The following is a 20299-nucleotide window of genomic DNA, read 5'->3' as shown; positions in this document are numbered from 1 at the left end:
TGCGTGGCCCCCCACTGCCCCCCAGAACCGTCCCGTGCTGCCCCCGCTCTGGCTGATTGATGGTTTGACTTTTTCTCCCGCAGCCTCCTGCCCTCACAGGCCCTGAGGCCCCCGAGCCCACAGGCAAAGAGAGAGATCGCCAGGCCCCCTCCCAGTTACACTCCCTACAAGCCCACCTGACCTGAGGTAAGACGCTGCTCTGGGCCTGGGAGGTGCAGGTGGGCCATGGGGGGTGGATGTGGTGTCCCTGAGGAAGAGGCTGTGGGGAGGCCATCGCGGGGGGTTCCCATCTCCCACCTCGGCCTGAACTCAAGTCCAGGAGGGTTGCTGTGGCCATGGGCGTCCCACTAGTCCCGGCTGTGGCAGGGCACCGGCAGCCAGCTCAGAAGCCTGGGGCATTCTTCTGAGCAACACAGTTTCCTGGACGCGCTGGCTGTCGGGTTCCCATGTGGCGTGGGAGGTCTCTCGTGGTGAGCTGAAGGGCTCTGTCCTTGGTCCTGTCACACTGTTGACCAGACGTGTGCATGACTGCAGGTCAGGCGGGAGTGGGAATGTGTGGACTGAGACAGTCAGGGTCCAGGGAACTGTCAGGAGGCTGGCACTGGCTCCGACGTGGGGAATTTCACGGGGCTTCGAGCCAGAGTAAATGTGTGAGTCCTGACACCTTCAAGGCAGGAGAGGCTCAGCCCCAGGTGTGTGCGTGTGACAGGCACTGGCAGCCAGGTGACCTTGGCTGTCTGTGCGAGCAGAGCAGATGGCCTCTTGGACTCTATCATGAGGAGCAGGACACCCAGCACGTGGGAGGTGACAGGCCCCCCCACTCTGGTCCCATATGAGGGAATGTGGAAAAGCCACAGCAAGTCCCGAAGAGGGTGTTGATGTGGGGGGAGGGGGGGACCTGGGTTGTTGCCTCGCTAGACTTGCCTGTGACCTTGAACAAGTGACTTCCACTCTTTTTCTGGGCTAATGCTTTGTTCTTGACAGGCCTCCGTGACCCATGAGAAGGTCTGCTAAACAGAAGGCATGCTGGTGGAGGGCTGGGACAGTAGGTTGGGCTGGAACGTTAACCCAGTTTTTCAGAGGAAGGAGACCTAGCGGCCCCTTCTCCTGAAGGGTTGGGTGAACAGTTGTGATATGGCTGAGGCTCAGCCGACGCCGTCCTCCCCTTCAGGAAGCTGCAGGGTTTGACAGGGAGCAGACGGCAGGATCTCCTTCCCGGGCCCTCCTCGTTTTGGAGTCCAGTTACCTCCATCAAGATATTCCTGCTAATCAGTCAGCCCTGGGTGGAATGAGCAGCTAATTAGCCCTCCAGTTTAACCTGTAATTGCTGCTGGGAGATGGGGAGAGAGCAGGTGGTCAGGATTCTCTGCAAGGCAGCCTGGGGTGATGGGAGGGCTGGGGGCAGGGGCGGCAGGGAGGTGGTGGCTGGGCCCTGCCCCTACCCTCGTGGTGGGGGGAGCACTGCAGCCCCCTCCACCACCCCCCACTGCCCCCCCAACTGCTCAGGCAACAGCGTGAGCACGGGAAGCTCAGTGTGCAGGGAGTCGGGGAACTAACGCAGAGTGGAGGCCGCCTTCTCAGCTGGGGGGCTGGAGGGCCCTGGAGGAGGGGTGCCCGAGCTGAGCCTCGAAGGCTGTAGGATTCATTTAAAATGTTCTATTTTTCCGATAAATAAAGAAGCCTGTGTGTTCTCCATAGAAAATGTGAGCACTTGGGTGTTTTGCCCGTCAGTCTTTTACAAAATATGTATTTATATCATAATTGGGATCAAACTGTACTTACTGTTTTCTAACCTGCCTTTTGCATTTAATACTACGCCAAGATAATTTCCCCACCATTAAATACCGCTCTGGAATGTGATTTTTAATGGCAGCGTAATGTTCCAGCCTGTGTGTGCCGTTGCGTGTTTAACCAATTCTCTGTGGTGGGGTTTGATTGTTTTCCTTGGTGTGTCATAAATAATGCTGCGTGAACAAGATGATGTATGTGGAGCTGTGATGGGTGGAAAAGATTTGGGGGAAGAGGGGGAGGGCCCAGGCTAAGCAGAGGTATAGAGGTGGAGACTTTGGAGTATTTGTGGAATGAGGTGCCCAGGAGGTGGATGGGGGGGCAGTGCAGGCTGGTCACCGGAAGCCTTTGAGGCCTGCTGAGGAGTTGAGACTTGACTCAGCCAAACCCTGGAGGGAGCCCAGGTCTTTCTTTGCTGTCTCCTGCCTCCTCCCACCTGTTCCTCCAGCGCTCCTGTGGTCTGAGGGGAGGGGGCGGGTTGATGGGGTAGGGGAAGGGCAGGTGAAGTTGGGGGTCCCAGATGCCCATAGCCCTTGACTTCTCACTTCCTGGTGGGGTTGATGGCATTTAAATCAAGCCTCTCTCTCTGTGGCCAGCTCTGCCCAGGTCTCCTTGCAGGAGAGGCACACACCCCCGCTCTGGACACTTGCTGACTCCTGAATCAGTGCTACTGGTCACACAGGCCTCCCTTCTGCCCCTACCTAGGGGGAGAGGGGGAGGTGACCCATGACTTTGGAGAGCCATGGAAGGAGGCTGGGGGTAGGTGTCTCTTCCAGAAAGCCTCCCTGACCTCTGGGCCCATCAGGTGGCCCCTCCCAGCCTGCCCCTCCCTGTGCACGTGTGTTCACCCAGTAATGCTCACATGCTGGGCAGATGACCCATGGGTGTGGCTCCTGGGATAATCTTTGCTTGCAGCTTCCAGGCTCCTCTCTAGTTTCTGCGCATGGGCATAGCTGAAGGGCGGATTCTTAACCACTCCTTTTGTTCCTTTTCATCATTCACATCGCAGACATTTCCTAAGTGCAGCTGTTTGGGGCTGTTTGGTAGGGGACCCAGAGATGAGCTGGTCATGGCCCTGATCCTCGAGGAGCGCACAGGCCATGGAGGGGGGCCGGCGGATGAAGGTGGCCCATTGGATTATGCCCACTCTGGGGTCAGATTGCCTGGAATCCAGTCCCGGCTCTGCCTCTCACTAATGATGCAAATTCAGGCTATTTACTTACACTCTCTGGGCCTCAGTCTCTTCCTCAGTAAACATGGAATGTAACAGCATTGACTTTGTGTAGATTAAGTTGGTTGGTACACGTAAGAGCTTAGAGCAACGTCTGGCACATAGTAAATGCTCAGTTAAGTGTAGTCGTCCGCTGTAGTACAGTGTGACGGAGGATAAAAGAGAGGGTTGTGGGGAGATGTGCATCAAGAGTCAGGCTCTGGGAAGCCAATAGACGTGGTCCACCCCTCTGTCTGGGTGCCCTGTCATCCTTGAACCCCTCAGCCATCTGCCACCCTTTGTGTGGGTGGTGAGTGGGGGATGGAGCAGGCACGCCCAAAGGGAAAGGTCCGAGGCCTTCCCACAGGCCTTCATACTTCTTAGGTGGGGGTCTGTGGTGTCTGTGCAAACTGGCAAGGGGCAGCTGCCACTTCTGTCTCTGCCGCCTTGGATGCTGGCACTGTTGGGGAGGGGGTGCCCCGGGGTGTTTGGCTTTGTCTGTCTTTGTTTCTAGTCCATAGTTTTCATAGGTTTCAGGGGAGAGGAGGTGGTGGGGAAGCAAAATTAAAATTCTTCTTTGAGAAGTTAACAACTTCCCAATTAAAGGATTCTTATTTGTGAGATGCCTCAGAGGCCTTTTCAATCAAGAGGCTCTTCTGAATAATAAAAGTGCTTGAGCTGGGCTTGGAGAGAGACGGAATGGAGCCTGAGCTGCAGACAAGAGAGTGGGGGACACTGAAGATGGGCGCCCACAGCCTTGAGAATGATGGCTGTGTGTGATGGGGTGGGCTGCACCTCCTTCCTGCTCAACAGTCAGGGGGGGAGGTTGGCATGGGAAGGGCAAAGAGCAGGGAACTGTCTTAACTTCTACCCTTTAGCCTTTAAGCCCTTCTGGCTCCAGCCTGAACCCTACATCCTGGTGCCTTCTATGGGAACCCTCTGTCATTGTCTCTCAGGCCAGGATGGAACTGGGAGGAGGCTGGGATGCGGTGATGACAGTTTGTAACCGTGAACATGGCCTGAGCTTGTGCTCAGGAGCACATAGTCTGCATAGAGGGCAGTACCTCTTGGCTTCTGAGACCCTAGGCTCCCTGGTGACGTGCTGGGTGTGGTTTTATAGCTGTTGGGTGGGCGTGTCCACCTGCCTTCCAGCCTGGCCTCTGGGCTCGGTGCTACCTGGCCGATTTCTTGGGAGACTGGGTCTGTCCTGCTTGGAGCTGAGAGTCTGCTGGGTGGCCCAGGAGAGCTGCCTCCTCGGATCCTGCCGAGATAAGCCAACCTAGCCTCCCCGAGTGTCTGGAATGTGAAAGCCTCTATTACCTGAGCCCCACTTACAGATAAGGGAGTAGTGAAGTGACCCCTAGATGCAGAGAGGGGTTTTTGCTGAAAGAGGCTTCTCTTCCCATGGCCCCCCGGGGCTCTCCAGGTGACTGAGCTAAGACGAGCTGGAGGAGACATGGGGCAAGCCTCTCCCCTCAGTGGGCCAGTCCAGGCCTTTTGCTCCAGGCCCCACAGGGTCTGCCTCCGGGAGTTGTCAGGGTCATTCGAGGAGACCCTTCCCTGGTGGGCCCTCAGTCCAGGCGGTGAGGAGGGTGGTGGGAGGGTTTCTACCCACACCTGCTTCCCTGCCCTCCCCCTACGTGTCCTACTTTTCGGGAGCCATCGCAGCGAGGCTGTCTGTGTCAACACCCGGAACCGTGAGAGCCAGGCCTCTCCAGAAGGCCAGCCGACCGTGTGGGTGCTCCCCGGAGTGCCGGGTTTCAGCCGATAATTGGGAGCAGGCAATGTGCAGGCTGGGGACAGGCAGGGCCACCCACAGCCTGGGGAGGGAGGGCACCAAGGTGGGCAGGCTCGTCTACAGACCATGTCACAGGAGTCAGGGTCAGGCACTCTGACCAGGTTGGGAACTGAGAGGCTTTGGATTCGAGCTCCAGAGCTGCGGCTGTGTGTGTGGCCTTGAGAAGTGACCCCACCTCTCGGGCTCTCTGTGCCTAGCCATAACTGTGCCTCCAGGTGGCACAGGTTCCAGTGGAGCAGAGGGTCACACGAGGTAGCGTGTGTGAACTGCAGGGCTGGCGGGTCATGTCAGTGGAATGTGGATTTGTGGACTGTGTTTTTTTTTTGTCCAAGCCACGCTGCTTGTGGGATCTAATTTCCCTGATCAGTCAGAAATCGAACCCCAAGTGAAAGCACAGCATCCTAACCACTGGGCTGCCAGGGAATTCCCTGGACTGTGTCTTAACAGCACCATTTGCTGGGGCTGGTTCACATCCCAGCCCTGCTGCTTGGGTAAGTGCTTCTCTTCTCTTAACCTCAGTTTCTCCATCAGCACAATGGGCATAATGATGGCTCTTCACAGAGGTGTCTACTTCATCAGTGGGAGACTTCTATCCCCTTCTCTCTGAATCATTTAATGATCCCACCCTTCCTGAGTACTCAGTGGTACTGGGCTTGGTGGCCCCAAAACAAGTAGGTGACACGGTTCCTGCTTTTGGGTAGCAGCGTGAAGTTAGTGGGACTGAGGAGAAATGCTGGGAGTCCGAGAAAGGGAGGGACATAAGGGTTGGAGAAGTCAGGGAGGGCTTCCTGGAAGAGGCTGGACCTTAGTGTTGAGGAGAATTTGGGGAAGGAGGTGGGACAAGGAGGAATGTAGAGAGGGTATGGCTGGTTAGGAATAGTGTGAGCAAAAACCAGGAAGGGGGTGGTAATGGGGTTAGGGTTGGGGTTGGAAGGGTGGGGGGTTGCACTCAGAGCCTAGAGAAGCCCCAGCCCTGGACCCCTGGTGGGGGTGGGGGACTAGGAAGTGGGAGTGGGACACTTGTCTCCTGATTCAGGGCAGGGGGACAGCAGGCCTGCAGCCTGGATCCCAGCACAGGGCCTGGCATGGTGCCTGTGGGCGAGCGGGGGCATGGGTTCATTGTGCACAGACAGGACTCCCCAGACCTCTGGTGGGAAGCATGGCAGCCTTGTGCAAGGCCTGGGAGGGGCTGGTGGCAGCTACCCCGGCTGGCAAGGCCTGTGGAGAGGCTCTGGCTGGAGGTGGTGTCACCCTGAGGGCAGCCTGGATTAAGGAACCAGGGGGTCTGACTTCTTGAGGGCCAAGAGACTGAAAGCCGGAGAAGTGGAAGGGATCTGTGGTGGGCTGGGAAGGCCAGGAGAGCCACTCTTTTTTTCAGTTTGGCTGCCCCATGCAGCATGTGGGATCTTAGTTTGCCAACCAGAGATCGAACCTGCGCTCCTTGTGTTGGAATCTTGGAGTCTTAACTACTGGACCTCCGGGAAGGCCCAACCAGGAGAGTCACTCTTACCGAGTACCCACTATGTGCCAGGCCCTCAGTTAGACCCACTCTGAACTTGGGCTTGCACAGCAGCCTAGGGTGGCACTGAGCTCATCCTAGTCAGAGAGGATAATGATTCACCTGTCCCAGGTCGTTTAAGATCGGAACTCCCAACTTTTAGCCTTCAATGTGGCCCCACTACCCCCCAGGTCTGCGGGATTTAAAGGCGAGCATCTCACAGACTCTCCTGAGTGTGCTCAGTAGAGGGTCACTCAAATATGCAGTCCTCCTCGACTTTGCCTCTCTTGGGGAGGCTCAGAGAGGTCAAGGGTGTGTCTCATGCCACACTGAGGCCTTCAGTCTCTGGCTCTTTGGAGAGGAGGTTCTCTGTTCCCCTCCTCTAGAGGGTCTGTTGGCCTCTTCTGGGCCCTTTCAGGTTGGAGGTCAGAGGTAATCTTTCCAGCCACAAGCTGCCTCATATGTCTTCACCACTGAAGGAGGCTTTAAAATCTCAACCCCAAATTAAAACCTATGAGTGCTTCAAAACAATGAAAAATTTCCCTGATAAAAGAGGAGGCACACTCAGGCATGTCCTCAATGAATGGAGTGACTTCTGGGATTAATCCAGGATGTATGGGAGGGCACCCAGCTGGGAAAAGCGCGCTATGGATATTGTAACAAATTGTTTGCTGGTGAGAGGAATAATTCTTAATGTGCACGAGCCGCCAGCTGAAGGCACCTTGGCTCTGGCTGCCATGTCCCTCACTTGCTGGACCTAAGCAGGATCTCAGCAGGGCGACCTTACCTCTAGGTCTCTAGACCTTCACTGATGACCTTCCAACCCCAGAAGCCTGTCTGAGTGGGAGTGGGTGCTCCCCGAATCTGTCCTTAGATACCCGACCCCAGGGTCTTCGGAGTCCTGCCGCCTCCCCCTGCTCTGTGCCCTTGGCTGCGGTGTGCGCGTACGCACGCGTGTGTGTTGGGGGGTGGACAAGGGTGTGCTTGCTAAGTGGTATTCCTCCTCCCCTGCTGTGGGGGCCGCCTCCTCTTCTCAGACTTCCTGAGTCTCAGACCTGCCCGTTCCTCCACCTTAGACCACCCTGGGGAGTCTCTGCATAGGCTTGCTCTTAGGCTGCCTCAGTTTACCTGTCTGGGGCTTGGGCCACTGCCTCTTCCCCAGCTCCCTAGCCTCAGGCATGGTGGGAGGGGAAGTGGGATCTGAGTTGTTCTCCTTGGCCAGTGCTCCCCGCCTCCTAAAGTATCTCTGTGCTGAACCTGCAGGAACCGGGTTGTGGGGGGGCGCCTAAGTCACTTCACCTGGGGAACAAGGGAACACGACCACTGACGCACAGATGGCAGACAGGCCCCCTGTGCGCCACTCCCCACTCCCAGCCCGGGGCTCACCAGCACACGGGCACGAGCTTGGATTCTGAGTCACACAAGTCTGCATTTAGTCCTAGCTTCCCCTTTCCAGTGTGGGACCCAGACAACTCCCACAACCTTTCCTGCTTCCTCACTTACAAGAGATGGGGTCTTTGTATCATCTTCATCATCTCATATTTTTGAAAACAAGATCTTATTCACCCACAGAACAGTCCTGGGAGATGGGTCCTGTTATTATCCCCATTACACAGATGAGAAAACTGAGGCTCAGAGAGGTCAAGTGAGATGCACAGAGTGGCAGTGCCAGGACTCAGGCCTTAGTCTCAGATCTGTAACTGCATTATGCAATTGTTTAGATAAAAGGTCCTAGATCATAGGTGCCGCTCCATACATCTCATCCTTGCCTGTTCCCTTTTCATAGTAGAAGAGGTGCTGAGACCCTTCAGGGCCTGGGGCAGATGACACTGGGATCAGGGATCCCTGGCCCGCTTCTCACTAACCCCTCTGGCTTAGAGCTTCCCTGTCTCTTCATTCATTCATTTATCCATTCATTCATGTGTTTATAAAATACCTCCTAAGTGCTGGGTGTTATTTCTAGGCTCTGCAGATAGAGGGGAGTTACACAGACTCCACCTGCACTCACGTAGTTTCCATTCTTGTGGGAGGGGCAGTGAGCCAAACCTCACATCACTTGTCATTAGGCAGAGGGAATCCTCTCTCTTTTTTAAAAAATGTGTCGGCTGTGCTGGATCTCTGTTGCTGTGCACAGGCTTTCTCTAGTTGCAGCGAGTGAGGGCTACTCTCCATTGCAGCGCACGGCCTCCTTGTTGCAGTGGTTTCGCTTGGTGCAGAGCCTGGGCTCTAGGGTGTTTGCCTTGCAGCATGTGGAATCTTCCGGGACCAGGGATCAAACCTGTGTCCTCTGCATTGGCAGGTGGATTCTTAACCACTGGACCAACAGCAAAGTCCCAAACCTCAAATCATTTGAATAGCGCCAGACTGTGATGAAACTGGGAGGGAAGTAAACAGGGCCAAGAAGCAGGGAGGGCTGGGGTGGGCTGAGTGACTTTGGAGGGGAAGGGATCCAGGCAGGACTTTCTGAAGAGGTGATCTCAAGTCTGAGAAGAAACGGCATTCTAGGGTGGCTGAACGACTAGACCAAAGCCTGGAGATGGGAAGGAGCTGGATGTGTTTGCAGACCAGGAGGAAGATAGCACGCTGGTGGATGGGGAAGGAGGGAGAGGGGAGCCCCAGCAGAGGCGAGTTTTATTCGGAGTGGGGGTGGGGGGAGCTCTGAGAGCGCTAAAGCAGGAGAGTGAAGGGATCTGATTTGTGCTTTTCAGATTCCGTTCTGGCCCCCATGGGGAGAGAATGGATTGGAGCCAGTGGCAGGGAAAGCAGGGAGCCTGGTGGGGAGACTGGTGCCGGTGCTGGATCTGGAGGAGACCCAGGGGGTCACAGCGGGGAGGAGGGTAGCTTCTGGATGGTGAGAAGTGGGTGGAGGGGGTAGATGCTGGAGATGGGCCCTGCGGTAGGAAGACTGAGTCTGGGTTGGGGGAAGTCAGTCTGGCCTGAGTGGCCTTGTTTTCTAAGATGGGATTGTGGGCCAAGCAAAAGTGTGATGGTCCTCATTTGGACTTCCTGGGTGTGAGGTGTCAAGGAGCCTTTCACTGGAGCATCATTTCCTCGGGCTCTGTTGGGACCTCCTGCATGTCTCTAGACTCTCGAAATGACTTCACGTGTCTTATTACACTTGTTCCAAGGTCAAAGGCTTTGCCCCAATACATTGGATCATCCCATTTGCCAAGTCCATTTTTCAGATGAGGAAACTGAGGGGCTCTTACCTCACCTCCGTCTCTGAACTGTACACTGCCTCCCTCTAGACCCCTGGCATCCACGTTGAGAAGAGGGTGTAAGAATCACAGTGATACTTCAAAGGAGGGTGGCAGGAAAACTCGGGGAGCCCAGCGCCATCTCCTGCTGACGCCTGGGGGTATGTGTGTGTACAGGAGCATGCGCGTGCGTCAGGCCCATTAACAAACAGAGAAATAAATTAACGAGTATTCAACCCACCAAATGTTCCTTCTGTTCTGTATAATAGAGCACGGGAACATAATTTTCCCCTGGAGCAAATTGCTACAGCTGAACCTGCTCCTCGTTTTCCTCCAAAAACTGCTTAAAATTCTGGAACGCTTGTTGATTTCAGGTCCTTTCCCTTTCTGCCTCCTGTCCCCAACCCCCAGGCTGCTTCCTTCCACCTTCCTTGTGCCAGGCCTCAGAGGAGCCAGACTGTCACTGAGCCAAAGTCCCTGCCCTGCAGATGAGAGGATCCTGGGGGTCAGTAGCTCAGTCAGGGGGTGGCTTGTGTGTGGGGTGGGGGGGCTTTTGGGATGCTGAATAAAACATCCAGGGCTGGCAGAAGGGACCAGCTCCCCATTGAGCCCTGCCACAGGTGTGCTGTGTGACCTTGGGCAAGTCACTGCCCTTTCTGGGCTTCAGTTTCTCCTGATTATAATGGGGCTGAATGGGCCTGCTATCCCACGGACCACATCTTGAGGTGTACAGAGGGCTGTGTAAGTGGGAGGCACATCCTTCTGAGGATTCCTTGTGCAGAGAATGGTTAAGTAAGTGTTAGTTACTGAGCTGTGTCTGACTCTTTGTGACCCTATGGGCTATAACCCACCAGGCTTCTCTGTCCATGGGATTCTCCAGGTAAGAATGCTGGAGTGGGTTGCCATTCCCTTCTCCAGGGGATCTTCCTGATCCAGGGATCGAACCAATGTCTCCTGAGTCTCCTGAATTGGCAGGTAGATTCTTTACCATCTAAGCCACCAGGGAAAGGCGTGCGTGCCCCTCCTTCTTCCCCACTTCCAGGCCCTTCTGTGGAGCCTCTGGATTCAGGGACTTTGTCCTGCTTCTGAAATCCTCTAGGGCACTTCTAATTTTCTTAAAGCAAATTAATTTTAATCTACTTTAATTAAGCATGTCTTATAAAAATGTATATTCATTTGTAGACCTTCTCTATATTCATCTGTAGCTCTTCTCTCTCTCTCTCTGCATATCCTGTCATTCAGAGCCCAACCCAGGTCTCCACTTGTAGGTAGCCCCCATAGGGGTGGGAGCCTGAGTTGGGGGAGGCCCTGGCATGTTGACTCCTGGTTGGCCCAGACCAGGCTGAGTTACCTTTGACGGGAGCAGAATAGGGATGTGGGGATCCAGTGCTTAGGAACCTTAATATTCTGACCTCCTAACCCCGTCTTGAGGGGTCTGGTTGTACTTTATGGAAGCTGCAAAGTTCCATCAATCCCACAGCTATCTCTGTGCTCCTCGGCAGAGGAATGAAACCCCGAAGAAGCTGTTGAGACTTTGCAGACCCGATGAAGGAGGGCCTTGGCTGGTGTCCACTGTGTGACCCCAGGTCCAGCCAGCCAGGATCTAACTTGTCTTCAAGCCCTAGGGTGGCCCCAAACCTTGTCTCCTCCAGGAAGCTCTCCTTGACTTTGCTATTTGTCTTAGTCTGCTTGATGACTCTAACAAAAGACTGGGTGGCTATGATGTAGACTGGCTGGCTTAAACCACAGAAATGTATTTTCTTCTGGTTCTGAGGCTGAAAGTCTGAGATCAGGATGCCAGCATGGTCAGGTTCTGGTGAGAGCTCTCTTCCTGGCTTGCAGTGGCTGCCTTCTCACTGTGTACTCACAAGGCAGAGGGAGTGAGGAGGGAGCGTGGAGAGGGGGAGAGACGGGAGGGAGGGGTTCCTGGTGTCTCTTCCTTTAAGGTGGTGGTCGTTTAGTCGCTAAGTCCTATCAAGTCCTATCGACTCTTGCTATCCCATGGACAGAGGAGCCTGGCAGGCCACAGGCCATGGGATTCTCCAGGCATTGGATTAAGGCTTTACTCTATGACTTTCTCTAACCTTAATTATTTCCTTACTCTGAGTACACTCATGCTGGGGGCTAGGGTTTCAACACACCAGCTTTGGGGGACACAATTCAGTCTGTGACGCCACCCTGCTCTCCTGTTTCCTGGCTCCATTAGAGCTGTACAGTCCAGCATCTGTTGTAAACTGTTGGCTTTAATTTTCCCCAAGGTCTTCCCCCAGCACAGTCCTGGGCATACTGGGGGCCCCAGAATGTCACTGTGTCTTGAGCCACTTCCTGCCTGGGGCCACAAGTTGAGGAAATTTCCTGCTCCTTCCCCTGGCCTGGTTGGTGGGCCCTGCACCCCAGCCTCTCCCCACATCTAGGCTGCTTGCCAGTCATCCGCAGCAGGGGAGCCCCCAGACACCCACACCTGCGATGTCCTTCCCTTCAGTCCCTGCCACTGCTCATAGGGAGAAGTTCAACCCCCTTGCATTGCTCTCCAGGGCTCTTTGAACTGGTCCTCGCTTGACCCCTTAGGCGTATTTCCTGCCTTCTCCCTTGTTCCATCAACAGGTCTTCTGTTCTTTGTTTTTGTACCTGCTGCCTCCTCATCTAGCCAATGAACTCCTAGTTAGTCTCTCCTTCTGAACTTCCATGGCACTCTGCGCTTCCCTGTCACTGTATTTGATGCCCTGGATGGTCCTCGTCAAGGGATGTGTCTTGTTCACCACTTGGTACCTCCCCAGTGCCTGGTGCCATAATTGTCTGTGGAGTCAATTGATAGGAATATTTATTGAGCACCTACTTGTCTCCAATACTTCGGACCCCTGATGCGAAGAACTGACTCATTGGAAAAGACCCTGATGCTGGGAAAGATTGAAGGCAGGAAGAGAAGTGGACGACAAGAGGATGAGATGGTTGGATGGCATCACCGACTTGATGGACATGAGTTTGAACAAGCTCTGGGAGTTGGTGATGGACGGGAAAGCCTGGCATGCTGCAATCCATGGGGTTGCAAAGAGTCAGACATGACCGAGGGACTGAACTGAACTGAACTTGTCGAGGCACTTTTTAGGACCTAGGAGGCTGTCTCCACAGAACTTACATTCTAGCAGAGGAGACAGACATTATACAAGCTGCATAAGCAAAACACGTATTGCATTAGATCGTGATAAAGTCAAGGGGAAAAAAAACAAATCAGGGAGGAGGGAAAAAGGAAATGTTAGTGGTGAGGGTGCCCCATTGAGAAGATGATTTTTGGTAAAGACCTGAAGAAGGTGAGGGAGCTGCGTGGATACTTGGGAAGAGCAATCAAGGCTGAGGGAACAAGGACCCCCAGCCCTTGCCTGGCCTATAAGAGGGACAGGGAGGAAGCCTGAGTGGCAGAAGCGGCAGGAGAGGGAGAGAGGGGTATGGGAATTGATGTCTGAGAGCAAATGGGGCCAGAACCTGGAGACTATTGTAAGGCTTTTGCTCTGAGTGAGATGGGAGCTACTGCAGCATTTTGACAGTGTGACGTGGGTTTTCAGGGTCCCTCTGGCTGCTGTGTTGAGGACACTGTGGAGGCGGGTGCCCAGGGAGGAGGCTGCTTCAGTAATCTAGGAGAGATGGGTTGTGTCTTGAGCCAAGTGGCAGCTGTGCAAACAGTGAGAAGTGGTCAGATCCTGGATCGATTTTGAAGGGAAATCCAGTGAGACTTGCAGATGGTGGATCAGCTATGCTGAGGCAGAGAAGGGGGGAAACTAAGAGTTGACCCCGTTGGGACTTCCCTGGTGGTCCAGTGGCTGGGACTCCATGCTCCCAATGCCAATTCACAGTCAGGAAACTAGATCCCACATGCTGCAACTAAAGATCCCGAATACTACAGTCAAGGTCAAAGATTCCGAGGACTGCAACTAAGACCTAGTGTGGCCAAATAAATAAATATTAAAAAAGAAAAAAAAAGAGTTGATCCCATGGTTTTTGGCCTCAATAGCTGGGCATATGGGAGTATAACTACTTTTGAAATGGGGACGTGGGCAGGATCAGGCTCGGGGTAAAACAAAGCACTCAACTTGTGGTCATGTGAGGTTTGATGTACCTGCTAATTGCCTAGGAGGGGTGTCGAGTTGGTAGCTGGTGACTGTTTTAGGCTAAATGATGGCTCCCAAAGATGTCCATGACCTAATCCCTAAAACCTGTGGAAGTTAGCTTATATGGAAAAAGACTTTGCATATGTGATTAAATTAAAGATTTTTAGATGGAGAGATCATTCTGCATTGTCTGGGTGGGTCCCAAATGCAATCACTAATGTCCTTATAATGGGGAGGGAGAAAGAAGTTTGACTACAGAGAGGGGAAGACTGTGTGACTACACAGGCAGAGATTGGAGTGATGTGGCCACAAGCCAAGGAATGCCAGTGGCCCCAGCAGCTGGAAGAGGCCAGGTATGGATTCTCCCCTACAGCCTTCGGAGAGGACCAGCCCTGCTGACACCTTCACTTTGACCCAGTGAAACTAGTTTTAGAATTCTGACCTCCAGCACAGTGTGAGGATAAATTTCTAATTCACCAAGTTTGTGGTGATTTGTGACAGCAGGCTTGGAAATGAATACAGTTGTAACAGGCCTAGAGAGTCTGTGAAGCACCCTCAGTGTTCCATGGTCCTGTGTATCCCCTCCTGTGGGGTGTGAGGTCAGAAACCCACAGTGATGGGGTCAAATCTCCACTGTGATGATCTCAAATCAGTAATGATGATAATATTTTCATGTACCACTTTCCCGGCCCTTGATAGTTGAGTAAATCTTGAACATTTGCTCCTCATGATCCCTCTGTGACTAAGACTGGACTGGGGGTTGGGAAGGGCTGGGGTGAATCCGTGCAATGTGTTAGGCCCAGTGCCTGGGCTTTGTTCCTCTGTGTTATCTCAGAGAAAGGTGACAAGGCCCATCTCCGTGGTGAGGATGCAGGGAAGGGACTGAGTCTCTCCAAGGTGGTGGGAACCCCTCACCTGGCTAGCCTAGATCGCTCCTCTGAGCAGAGGCCTTAAGAACTGGGCTCTGGGGCCAGCTTGCCTGGCTTTGCATCCTGACTCCTCCACCTGTAAGCCATGTGGCCTTGGCTCTGCCTCAGTGTCCTGTCTGGAAAATGGGTATATTGGTGGTGCTGGCCTCATAGGGTCATTGTGAGGCTTGAAAGTGAAAGTGTTAGTCACTCAATCAAGTCCAACTAGTTGCTTAGTCCTGTCTCTTTGTGGCCCCATGGACTGTAGCCTGCTAGGCTCCTCTGTCCATAGAATTCTCGAGGCAAGAATACTGTAGTGGATTGCCATTCTCTTCTTCAGGGGATCTTCCTTATCCAGATCAAACCCAGGTCTCCTACATTGCAGGCAGATTCTTTTACTGTCTTAGCTTAACTTATTATTAATACATGTAAACATGTAAAATGCTTAGAATATGTCAGATCTTAACCCTTAGGCCATGGTGGGGGTGGGGGAGTCAGGACTGTGGTGGAAGGAGCTTTTCAGTCCCCGGTTCTGGGTTCCAATCTCAGCTCCCCCGTGGACCAGCTGTGTGATTTTAGATGCTTGATTCTGTCCTGTTAACACCTGCTGCTTGCAGGGCTGCTGGGAGAAGGATTTGGTAGCTGATGGGTAAAGGGCCCACTATGTTGGGGCCTCCAAGCTGAGGGCTTCCCGGGACTAGGTCTCTACCCTCCTTGAAGCCAAAGCCCTGGGTTGGTGACCCATCCCCAGCCTGCCTCCACTGTGAGCAGATTCTGCCTCAGGGCTTATATGGCAGCAGGGGGTACAGGGATGAGCAGTGGGCTGGGTCCTCTCTGATGGTCTTGGGTGGGGCAGGGAGGGTGGCCAGGGCAGCCAGAGTGAGGCCTTGGTGCACCTACTAGCAGGCTGAGGCTGCGTGCTGTGGTTGCAGCTTCCTCCGCAGCACCTACGTAGTCAGGCCCCGTTAGAATCTGCAGAGAAGACGTGGTGATATTTACAGACGAAATCTTCATCCCCATAAAGGGAGGCAGGGGTAAGGGTTGGGAGGGGGAGGGAGGGGCCAGACTTTTTGATAATGTCATAAATGGAGACTGTCTCCCTGGAAACAGTGGCGGTAGTGGCGGCCACAGGCTGACAGATGTGCATGCCGTAATATGGGCCCGTGGTGGCAGTGGCAAGGACATTGGGAGGGATGGATGGGCTGTAACTCAGCAAGCCTGGGGCTCGGGGACAGCCGGCTGTACTAATGAGGGCATGGTGGGGATGCTGATGGAGGGATAGGGGCTTGGAACTGGGTGCCCAGGGGGACAATGGGTGCCTGCTGCTGCCCAGGGTTTGGGGGAGACCCTCCAGCCTCTGGCTTCTGGCCCAGGACCAACCTCAGAGCCAGGCCAAGCTGGCAGGGAGATATTTTCAGAGTCAGGGGCTTTCCCTTACTTGTTAGCAATGGGCACTCAGAAGACCAGCCACACAATTGTTGTTCTAGGCCTGGAGGGGCACAGACATAGGGCAGAGTGCTAGAGAGCCTTGGCTCAGGCTGTGGGAGGGCATATCACAAGAAGCAGGGAGTCTGGTGTGAAGGAGGAGATGACCGGAGGCTCCGTCGTGTCTAGTACGGAGGGTCCTGTTCAGGGCTGAGTGTGGTGGATCCCCACTGCCAGAGCTTCTGGGGCCAAGGATTTACTTAAATTGTCTTGTTTCAGAGAGAGTGAGGAACTAGTTTTCAGCCACCCAGCCATTGGTGCTCCAGCCTAGGTCTCCACCTGGGCCCACAGGGACTCTAACAGGAAGTGGAAAGTAAGGAGGGACTGGAACCTAGAAGATGGTAGGCTCTGCACTGACTGTCCAGAAATCTCTGAGGGGCCAGAGCCTTTTCCCCAGACCCTGACCTGCAATAGCCATGGACTGCCCCCTGCCCCCAGGTCAGGGAGAGGGATAGCAGTTAGAGCTTTAGATGGACAGGCTACTTTGGGTGGTAGTGAGTTTGCTCTCATCAGAAGTGTGCAAGCAGGGGCTTAATGGCCATGGCCAAGGAGACTGAAGAAGGAATTCCTGTTGGAGAAAGGGTTGGGTTTGAGGCTTGTCCTTCTAGGCCTGAGGCACAGTCATCCTGGGTTCTAGGAGATAAGATGGCCCCTGAGATGACTGTCGGGCCTATGGCTTTGCCTCCCTCACAGCATACACTGCATCTGAGTCCCAGGCCCAGGTGATGGGAGGCCCGAGTTCTAGTGCCAGCTTGTCTCTGACTTGCTCTGTGACTTCAGATGGAGCCCTTGGCCTCTCTGGGCAGGGACAAGGAGCACTGAGGCTGTGGGCTGGGAGCTGCTGAGGAAGAAGCTTAGGGCCTGATGCCAGGCACTGATGTTAGCCCCTCTTGGCCACTTTCCTCTGCAGACAGCTGGACCCAGGGCAAGGGGGAGGCTCGGATCCCAGGAGCGCCCATTGGTGATGCTTGTGACCAGAGTCAGGGCTCAGCCCGGGTCAGGAAATTTCCTTTCATCTGCCACTGCTGAGTGCCATCAGCCCCCTGACCTGTTGGCCTGCTGCTCTCATTACCAATACCAGAGGCCTGAACGGGTTGCAGATGGACTGCGTGTGTGGCGGGTGCTCACCCTTTGGCTCCTGGGACTGTGTGTATGAGTGTGTGTGTGTGGATGTGTGTGTGCACTAGGTGAGGACGGTTGGAGCTGGGCTCCCGCAGGAGGCCCCCCAATCTCTGGCATCCGCAGGGGTGTGAATGGAATCGGGTAGCAGCTGCTCCTTGATTCTGAGGTGCCATCTAAACTGGAAGGTGCTTGAGGGACAGCAGGCCCTGGGTGAGCTGGGCAGGGGGCTGGAGGGCTTGGCTGGGGACAGAGTGGGCATGAGGACGGGGGAAAGACCTGCTGGGCATAGCCATAGTTTCAGGGGAGTGAAGGCCCACACTTCCCTGCCCATGTGAGGAACCAAGAAAACTTTCTGGGAAATGGAGGCACCCTCCCTGCATACTCTCACCACCTCCCAGACTGCACCTCCACAGCCTCCATCTCCTCTCGCCCACCCTACCCAAGAAAGGGCGTGGGCCAGCTTACAGCCCTCAGATCTGCTGGGGCAGTAAGCAGAGCTGCTCCCGGTGGGCGGGGCTCCGGGTGGGGTTGGAGATGCTCCCAGAACTCACGACCCAGTGACCCCCTTGGAGCCATGGAGGTGTGGGTTTGAGCAGGTATATTGTGCCTGAGGGCTGGCAGGAACCCGAGGGGTGCTCTCAGAATTTAAGGGAGGGCTGATGGGGCCTAGATACAACTGTGTAGGCAGGACAGACAGGGTCTCTGAGCCCAGGGAGAGCAGCTGTGCCTCAGGCAGGTTCCTGGGTGAGTGTAATGGAGGGGAGGGCTTTTGGGGGACTGCGTGGCTGCAAGTGAGTTTCCAGGACTATGATGTGGGGGCAGAAGCCCATATTTTTTTTTTTTTAATAATCTTTTATATTGGAGTTAGTCAACTAGGGTCTTCCCTGGTAGCTCAGCTGGTAAAGAATCTGCCAACAATGCAGGAGACTCTGGTTTGATTCTTAGGTCGGAAGTCCCCCTGGAGAAGGGATAGGCTACCCACTCCAGTATTCTTGGGCTTCCCTGGTGGCTCAGATGGTAAAGAATCCACCTGCAATGTGGGGGACCTGGGTTCAATCCCTGGGTTGGGAAGATCCCCTGGAGGATGGCAACCCACTCCAGTATTCTTGCCTGGAGATTTCCCCATGGACAGAGTAGCCTGATGGGCTATAGCTATGGGGTGGCAAAGAGTTGGACATGACTGAGCGACACAGCACAGCAACATAGCCAATTAGGGCTTCCCAGGTGGTGCTAGTGGTAAAGAATCCGCCTGCCAGTGTGGGAGAAGTAAGAGATTCTGGTTTGATCCCTGGGTTGGGTAGATCCCCTGGAGGAGGGCATGGCATCCCACTCCAGTATTCTTGCCTGGAGAATCCTACGGACAGAGGAGCCTGGCGGGTTACAGTCCATAAGGTTGCAATGACATGACTGAAGCAATTTAGCATGCATAGCTGATTAACAGTATTGTGCATAGCAAACTGACTCAGTCATACATACATGTGTCCATTCTTCCCCAAACGCCCCTCCCATCCAGGCTGCCACGTAACATTGAGCAGAACCCATGTGCTGTACAGTAGGTCCTTGTTGGTTGTCCATTTTAAATATAATATAATATATATAATATAATATAAATATAAATATAAAGTGTGTACATGTTGATGTCAAGCTCCGTAACTATCTCTTCTCCCTATCCTTCACCCTTGGTAACCATAAGTTTGTTCTCTAAGTCTTTGAGCCTCTTTCTGTTTTGTAAATAAGTTCATTTGTATAATTTCTTTTAAGATTCTGTATATAGGCGATATCATACAATATTTCTCTTTCTTTGTCCGACTTACTTCACTCAGTATGACAATCTCTCGGTCCATCCATGTTGCAGCAAATGGCATTCTTTTTCATGACTGAGTAGTATTCCATTGTATATATCACATCTTTATCCATTCGTCTGTTGATGGATGTTTAGGTTGCTTCCATGTCTTTGCTTCTGTAAATGGTGCTACAGTGAACTCTGGGATGCCCGAATCCTTTTGGACCATGTTTTTCTCTGGATATATGCCCAGGAGTGGGAGTGCAAGGTAGGAGACTATATTATTAAAATCCTCACTCACCTGGTCTGTGTGACCCCAAACAAGCGCCTTTACCCTGTGTATCAAGGCACAGTAGTAGCTCAGTCTCCTACGGCCATTTGTACCGGAAGGAGCTGGAGAACTGCACATCCTTCTGCATGGAGTCAGGGACTAAGATGCAGAGGCTCCATGGGTGGTGGGTGGGCGGGGACCAGGCTCAGTTTGGCTTGCCTCTTTTCAGATCTCACCTAGTAGCTGTCACTCAACTTTGCTATGACTAGCCTCCTCACCTGTAAAAGACATTGGGCAGGATGACCTCTTGGGGCTCTTGTGCCAAGATTAAGAGTCCATTCTGTCAAGCCCTGCATGTAGTACGTGCTCATTAAACGTAGGTCATCATTGTTATAACATCGGAACTGGAAGTGCTCAGAGCTCCAAGCAACCCCTTGCCCCCACCAGCCTGCCCCCTGCATACTCCGTCGTTCTGTCTGTGCCAGAGCTTCCCAGGGACGGTGTCCAGGGCTCCATGAGTCCTCAGTAGTCACAGGGATGAGTCTATAGCTCAGATGTGGAGACTGAGGCCTCAAAGGAAGAGGGTTACTGCAGAGACCTGGGCTCTGAGAGCAAATGCGCAGGAACCAGGTGAGACTGAGTGGGTATAAGTTTGGGGGCTAGCAGGAGGGGAGGGAGAGACTGAAACCTACTCCTCTGGCCCCCAACCCCTACAGTCAAAGCTGGTTCCTGCTAATTAGCAACTTAACGAACCATGCTACAGCACTCCCCTAGCTTGCTCCCAGACAGATAATTGCAATGAGTTTTTTGGCTTTTGGGGGGCAGCTGGAGGTGGTAGGAGAGAGGGCTTTTCTGGCTTTTTTACTGTCCACAGGGATTTTCAATCCTACCCACTCTCATCTCATTTGGAGAAGGAAAAATAATGTGTTAATGGACCTTTTCTGCAGCTGAGAGGGACAATTTATGATAGAAGTGACAAACTTCATTTTAATGAGAGGCAAATTCCACTTTATTTTAAACGGCAGGTTTTCCTCTTCATCAGTGGGTTTTAGGCATTGAACATGGAAGCCGAGGTGTCAGGTTGACAGGACCTGGGGCAGGCTGACTGTTGTGGGAGGCCTGGGCCAAGTCTCTCA

The 20299-nt window shown here is 53.7% G+C and overlaps 1 long non-coding RNA gene across 1 annotated transcript in view; it reads left to right on the top strand.

The window, feature by feature from the left end:
• The window catches only part of LOC129633859 (uncharacterized), an 86419-nt gene that overhangs the window by 25017 nt on the left and 41103 nt on the right, over window positions 1-20299 (top strand). Inside the window, exon 2 of the long non-coding RNA XR_008705333.1 lies at window positions 84-186. This is a non-coding gene — a long non-coding RNA (uncharacterized LOC129633859). The remainder of the gene's footprint in view (window positions 1-83; window positions 187-20299) is intronic.

This window comes from Bubalus kerabau, chromosome 19 (genome assembly GCF_029407905.1).
Source record: "Bubalus kerabau isolate K-KA32 ecotype Philippines breed swamp buffalo chromosome 19, PCC_UOA_SB_1v2, whole genome shotgun sequence".
NCBI classification, from domain to species: Eukaryota; Metazoa; Chordata; class Mammalia; order Artiodactyla; family Bovidae; genus Bubalus; species Bubalus kerabau.
This window is presented reverse-complemented; position numbering and strand designations above follow the sequence as displayed.